The 6,206-nt window shown below is 42.8% G+C and overlaps 1 non-coding gene across 1 annotated transcript; it reads right to left on the bottom strand.

The window, feature by feature from the left end:
- Nucleotides 1–5,222: 5,222 nt before the first annotated feature.
- On the bottom strand, nt 5,223–5,327 carry LOC116535979. Its single transcript, XR_004262422.1, has one exon. It is a non-coding gene; the product is annotated as a U6 spliceosomal RNA (small nuclear RNA).
- Nucleotides 5,328–6,206: the final 879 nt, after the last annotated feature.

Raw genomic sequence — 6,206 nt, 5'->3', positions numbered from 1 at the left:
TTCATTAAGTCAATGATATGTCAAAGTTAATCTATTATGCCAGCAGCCAGGCTTACATAAAATGATATGGCCATGCCCTTGAGGACTCCTCTTCCACCGTTTCTGATTTTGCCATCCTCCAAATCTCTCTCCTCTTAATTACGATGAATAATGTAGATCTGAGGCAGCCATTTCCATGTTTGCACACTCATAACCAATGTAGTACTCAGGAAAGAACACTTCGTGATAAAGAACCATCTCCCTTAAAAGGGGAAGTAGGTTAAATAATTATTTTATGTGATATACCATCCTTTTATTCAATAAGTAATCACACAAAGTACCTACTATGTGCTCTGCTCTTCTGTAGGCACTAGAAATAGAGAAATGAAAGTAAAATGCTACCCTCAATAGCTTTTATTGGGGGGTGGGGTCTTGCTCTGTTGCTCAGACTGGATTACAGTGACACAACCATGGATCACTGCAACCTTGATCTCCTGGGGTCAAGCAATCCTCCTGCCTCAGCCTCCCAAGTAGTTGGGACTACAGGTGCACGTTACCATGCCTGACTAATGGTTTGGTTTTTATACAGACAAGATCTCATTCTGTTGCTCAGGTTAGGGGGGCTTAAGGTGTCCTCAAACAATCCTCCCACCTTTGGCCTCCCAAAGTGCTAGGATTACAGCTCTGAGCCACTGTGCCCAGCCCTGCCCTCGGTAGCTCTTGACATAGTGCTAAACTAGATAACTATTACTAAAACACAGTTTAGAAGTTACAAAATTTTATGGAAGCCAAAGGAAGGCTATCATAATTCAACTTGGATCTGAATCAGGGAAATCTTCCTAAGAAGGACGTGGCTTAAATCTCAAAAAGAAGTAGGATTCAGATGAGAGGAGGAGGAAGGGTGTTGTGGATGAGAATTGTGAGTAAGAAGGCAGTGAGATAGGCTGCATCCTGGAATCTGCATTTTGGGTCAGGCCAGAGTGAAGGGTACACATATGGGGTATGAGTGTGGCAGGAGATGAAACTGGAGTTTAATGTCATCAAGGACATCAGGCTAAAGTTTTTTTGTTTGTTTGTTTTCTTTTCAGACAGAGTTTTGCTCTTGTTGCCCAAGCTGGAGTGCAATAGTGTGATCTCAGCTCACCACAACCTCTGCCTCCTGCATTCAAGCGATTCTCCTGCCTCAGCCTCCCAAGTAGCTGGGATTACAGGCATGTGCCACCATGCTTAGCTAATTTTGTATTTTTAGTAGAGACGGTGTTTCACCATGCTGGTCAGGTGGGACTCAAACTCCCAACCTCAAGTGATCCACCTGCCTCAGCCTCCCAAAGTGCTGGGATTACAGGTGTGAGACACTGCGCCCAGCCTAGGCTGAAGATTAATGTGCGTCAGACACCATCTGTTCTTGCCGCCTCACAATTTCCCAATGACTACATCAAAAATAATTCCCAGTCTGCATATGTGGCTCTCCTGTGTGCTAAGCACAGCCCCAAGAGAGGAAGACACTTCAGTGAGATGACCAAGCTTCTCCACAATGCCTCTGAAATGTCACTGTCCTGGATGTTCGTAGGGTCAGCTTCACTATACATGAACTTGATGAGGGGCTTTCATGAAGAAAGAAACACGGGGCTTAGGACAACTGGGTATAGTACACTAAACATCTTCTATGTAGGATAAGATCTTTTTATCTTCAACCACAATATTGCCATTATTGTTGCTTCATTTAGTCTTTTTTACTTACACAGCGCTTTACTGTTCTTAATGGCTTTTATTTACAGGACTTCATTTGATCTTCCCTACTGTCCTCTGTGACTTGTAGAATGGATTCCATGATATCATCAAACAGGTAAAAGGCCTAAGGTCTAGAGTGTTGAGACAATTTGCCTCTCCTCATTTGTAAGTTGTTGATCCAGGACCAGAATTGCAATGAACAAATATTTTCTCGGCCTTGATCTCCTGGAGACCAAACATCACATCTTTTAATTATTGTCGCCTTCCCAGTGCTTTATATAGGCACTTAACCTATACTTGCTGAGTTAACTTGAAATAGTGATTACGAACATGGGCTTTGAACTCAAAGGAGACCTGGATTCAGCACCTGTTTTTTGTTTGTTTTGAGTTTGTAGGCATATTTTTTTTAGCTTTCATTTCAGGTTCAAGGGTACAAGTGCAGGCTTATGATATAGATAAAATCCATGTCGGAGGGGTTTGAGATACAGAGTATTTCATCTCGCGAGTATTGAGTACTAAGTAAAGTAGGTAGTTTTTTGATCCTCACCCTCCTCCTACCCTCCACCCTCAGGTAGGCCCTGGTGTCTGTTGTTCCCTTCTTTGTGTCCGTATATATTCGATGTTTAGCTCTTACTCATAAGTGAGAACACAGCATCTAGTTCTTGATATACTTCGGCAAGTCATTTAACTTATCAGAGAAGCAGGTTTTTAATTTATAAATTCACTATTGGCTGGGTGTGGTGGCTCAAGCCTGTAATCCTAGCACTTTGGGAGGCCGAGGTGGGTGGATCACCTGAGGTCGGGAGTTCAAGACCAGCCTGGCCATCATGGTGAAACCCCATCTTTAAAATAATAATAATAATAATAATAAATTCACTCATAATGCTTTCTCACATGGTTGTTGTGAGAATCAAATGAGATGATGTAAATGAGGCACTTAGCATAGTGCCTGGCACGCAGAATTACTGAAATATGCTAAGGATTATTACTAGCTTGATCACTGTTTCTTGTCAGTTATTTTTTTATTATGCAGAAATTTAAATGTACTTAAAAGTAGGCCAAATAGCACAGTGAACCACTGCATAACTAAACACAAAGCTTAAAAAATTATCAGATCATGGCCAATTTTGTTTTCTCTCTATCCCCATCTTTTTTCATTCTTTCTATTATTACTGTTATTTATTATTATTATTATTTTGCAGACAGGATCTTGCTCTGTCACCCAGGATAAGTACAGCTGCACAATCATAGTCCACTGCAGCCTTGAACTCCTGGACTTAACCAATCCTCCTGCCTCACCCTCCCAGGCAGCTGGGACTGCAAGTGTGCACCACTGTGCCCAACTAAGCTTCCTTATAATATATTTTTTGAGACAGGGTCTTGCTCCATTGCCCAGGCTGGAGTGCAGTCTTGCAATTTCAGCTCACTGCAACCTCCACTTCCTGGGTTCAAGTGATTCTCCTGCTTCAGCCTCCTGAGCAGCTGGGATTACAGGTATGCATCACCAAGCCCAGCTAATTTTTGTATTTTTAGTAGAGACGAGGTTTCACCCTGTTGGCCAGGCTGGTCTAAAACTCCTGACCTCAAGTGATCTGCCAGCCTTGCCTTCCTAAAGTGCTGGGATTGCAGGGGTGAGTTACCATGCCTGGCATGTACAAGCAGTCTTACAAAATGTTGGGAAGAATGGTGTGGTGGAAACATGTAAAGGTGACCCTCACTGAGTTACCTCTTCTCTTCATTGTGGGCAGAAACTGTGAATCACTTCTAATCAACAGAGATTGGTGACAGTGATGGAATGTCACACCCTTGTTTAGGCTATGCCATATGAAAAAGACCATCTCTCTTTTCTAAGGCTTAAGAAGCATTTTTACAGGGAATTTCTAGGTTAGCTGAAAAGCCAAGAAAAGCCAGCATTTGCTCCGAGGAGTATCACTGTGCTATAATACTCTTCTGGCATTCCCTGACTTTTCAGTGGAGAAGGTTCTAGTATTTTTGCAGTCTGCTGGATTTGACTGGTGGGCCTGAGCAAGACGGTGCCAGGAGAGAGTTGTCAACTCTATCTAATTTCATTTAAAGGTCTGGTAAAAAAAATTCCTCCTGCATAGATTAGAGTGAGGATATGAGTCACAGCAGGGAGACTTTCAACCTGAGGCTACTAGAGAGAACTCCCAAGTACTAAGTCAGGTGACACCGACTTGCACTCTCACCAATAGTAGTAATTAAGAGCTGGACTTCAAAGTAGAGAAAAGGAAGGAGTCCTGAAGTAACTGATTTTTCAAGGTGTAATTACCCCAGAGAAAAACTAAAAATCTTCTTGGGATACCAGGGAAACTGAGGCACATACGTGTGTGACATAGGCATACACACACATACTGTCAGACATATGCAGTCACAGAAGCTTTACTAAGTAACCCAGGACTTTGGAGTCAGAAAATCTTTAATTTTTAGAATACATGTAATGAGGCTGGGTGCAGTGGCTCACTCCTGTAATCCCAGTACTTTGGGAGGCTGAGGCAGGCAGATCACTTGAGGTCAAGGGTTCGAGACCAGCCTGGTCAACATGGTGAAACCCTGTCTCTACTAAAAATACAAAAATTAACTGGGTGTGGTGAAATGCACCTGCAATCCAGCTATTCAGGAGGCTGAGGCAGGAGAACTGCTTGAACTTGGGAGGCAGAGGTTGCAGTGAGCCGAGATCGCGTCACTGCACTCCAGCCTAGGCAGCAGAGAGAGACTTCATCTCAAAAAAAAAAAAAAAAAAAAAAAAAAGAATACATGTAATGTTTACATTGTATCCTTTACAAAAGAGGATAAGGAGCAAGCTTGTGAATTTTTCTTTGCTTGTGTCCCTAAAAGTCTGGAGGGACCCTGTTGAGGCCACACACCTATTAACACTTGGAGATGCTCTTGTTCATGGCTCTCCAAGACCCCTCCAACCTTTGATGATGGCAGAAGTACAGACACATATCAGTTCTGCCCAGGCATCTGTTATCTGTCTCTTCTTGGCTCCCTCCAGTCCCCAGAGATACACAGACTTGGGAATACTTTGAGCTGCAGGAGTTTTCTAGAATACCCAGGTTATTTCCATCATTTGAGAGAGGAGGAAACCGAACCCCGGAGGAGTGCAGGAATGTAGTCTAGGTCACAGAGCCAGTCAGATGCAGTGATAGGACCAGCAGCCACAGCCTTGTCCTCTTCCCACCCCTCTCCTGTTGCTATCCCACATATGCTGGAGGCAAGAGGTGGGTGGACATTCAAGAAATGCAAACTCATGCTAATATTTGAATATTAAAGTTTGATATTGTAATTTTAGCCTGAAACAAAACAGTTTTAAAAAGGTACATCTGCTGAAACAAATTAAATAATGCATTTCTGGCCTCAATACACAAGACTGACTCATTTGGCCCTGTGATTTTCTTCCTGGTAGCAGAGCTGGCCTGCACAGCATGGGTGGAGAGGCAGCAGGGCTTCCTGGGACCTCCCTTCTTTAAAAAAAATTTTTTTTAACTTTTAAAAATATGGAACTCTTCATGAATTTGTGTGTCATCCTTGCACAGGGACCATACGAATCTTCTGTATCATTCTAATTTTAGTATATGTGCTGTCAGAGCGATCACCTGGAGCCTCTCTTCTACTGGGCATTTCTTCTTTCTCTGCAGTTTCATTCCTTGAAGCCCTCTGCTTCCACACAGTGGACCCCAATTGTTTTGTGTACTTAAGGGCACCTTTCTGTCACTACAACTGACGTTTCATGTGATCACCAGGTAACTCACTTTGTTGGTTTTTTAGAGATGCCATAACAATGGACTATTAACTGAGTGGCTTAAACCACAGAAATTAATTTTCTCACAGTTCTGGAGGCTGGAGGTCCAAAATCAAGGCAGGTGCAGCATTGGCTCCTTTGAGGGCTGTGAAGTCTGAGACAAAGGAGCAAATGCAAGAAGCCGTATTTGCTCACTTCTGCTTGGTAGCATAATCTCAAAGCCCTTGATGCTGTGACAAAGTGCAGCTCTCTGGGAGGATGCTTTGAAGACAAAACAGGATAGAGCACAGGGCCCCCCATGTCTCTTGCCTGGGTCACTAAATTCCTTGAAAGATAAATGACCCTAGCCCTTGACTTTTCCTATACTCTATAAAACAACATCTGATGCAAATAGTGATCACACGTATGTAGTTTATAACCAGATATACTGTGATATCCAAACCTTGATGTAACTTTAATGTAGCTTCTCTGCAAATTTGATGTGATTTTGCACATACTAAACCTCCACCACCTGTGTAGAAGCATCGGCTTAAATACTGTGTTGGTGCAGTCTGATAGAACCTCTCTAAAGGGCTGCTTTTAGGCTATTGGCCTCAGTCTGTCCTCAGTAAGGCTTCTGAATGAGACTACCTTTAATTCTTTAAAAGCTTCATTTTTTCTTTAGTAAACAGAAGGAGAAATCTTTCCTAGGCTCTTCTCATTGGTCTGCAATCACTATCCCCTCCGTGTGTCT

The sequence above is a fragment of the Sapajus apella genome, unplaced genomic scaffold, assembly GCF_009761245.1.
Source record: "Sapajus apella isolate SASKATOON/1434 unplaced genomic scaffold, GSC_monkey_1.0 scaffold3, whole genome shotgun sequence".
Lineage (NCBI taxonomy): Eukaryota > Metazoa > Chordata > Mammalia > Primates > Cebidae > Sapajus > Sapajus apella.
This window is presented reverse-complemented; position numbering and strand designations above follow the sequence as displayed.